Source organism: Eumetopias jubatus, unplaced genomic scaffold, assembly GCF_037043125.1.
Source record: "Eumetopias jubatus isolate StellerSeaLion01/CBP00866 unplaced genomic scaffold, mEumJub1_p1.0 scaffold_16, whole genome shotgun sequence".
NCBI classification, from domain to species: domain Eukaryota; kingdom Metazoa; phylum Chordata; class Mammalia; order Carnivora; family Otariidae; genus Eumetopias; species Eumetopias jubatus.
The window spans coordinates 14,216,321-14,217,224 of NW_028274822.1; the positions used below are offsets into that span (position 1 = coordinate 14,216,321).

Consider the following 904-nt stretch of genomic DNA (forward strand, 5'->3'; position numbering starts at 1 on the left):
AACTGTCTCAGAAAGGAACAGGAGAAAGGATGGAGTTTCCCGTCATCCCACAGGCAGGGGCTCCTGCTGTGGTCAGGGAGCGTGAAACCTTCTCAGTTCCAGAAAATCAACGGTGGTCTTCCCAACAGGCTTTCTCAAGAACTACAATGATCCAATGTGCCCCAGGACCCTCCAAGAGGGGGACATTTGTAGCACTTCCCAAAGTTAGCTGTGCACAAATTATCTCAGGGGCTAGGGCTCCACAAAAACAAACTTTGGAAAGCTCTAAACCAGACACGTGTACATCATGGAAAATGACCTGGCCCACGGGCGTTTTCCAGCCCAGTACAGTTCAGTGATCCTGAAAGAAGGAGATGCTTGTTATTTTCCCACTCGTGATTGTGCTCAGGTGAGCCTCCCCTTTAGAGCCTTTCCTCCTCACTCCATCCCCCAAAGTACACGATGGGAAGAAATCTTTTTGCAATGATCTAATGAGGAGGAGCAAACTGCAGAATATTGGCAACTCTGTCGTGTGCCCAGAAAACATCAGTGAGGGCCAGGGCTGCAAAATTTAGCAAATAAAAATATAGGATGTTCCATTAAATCTGCCTTTCAGATAAACAAGGAATGATTTTTAGTATCTACACATCCCATGTACTATTTGGGGCCTACAAATACTAAAAACATACGTAGTTGTTTCTCTGAAAATTTAAGTGGGCATCTGATATTTTCCTGGGATCTCAAGGGAGGGCAGGGTTTTTGGGGTCAGACCGATCTGGCGGGACTTTGAGTTTGGCCACTCAACTAGCAACGCGAGCTAGTGAAGCAACCTCTTCACGAATGTGAGTGTCATCCTTGCACAGAGGCCATGCTCATCTTCTCTGTATCGTTCCGATTTCAGTCTATGTGCTGCCCAAGCGAGCCC

The 904-nt window shown here is 47.0% G+C and overlaps 1 non-coding gene across 1 annotated transcript; it reads right to left on the minus strand.

Moving 5' to 3' along the window:
- Nucleotides 1-797: 797 nt before the first annotated feature.
- On the minus strand, nucleotides 798-904 carry LOC114208945 (U6 spliceosomal RNA). The gene has a single exon (XR_003609193.2). It is a non-coding gene; the product is annotated as a U6 spliceosomal RNA (small nuclear RNA).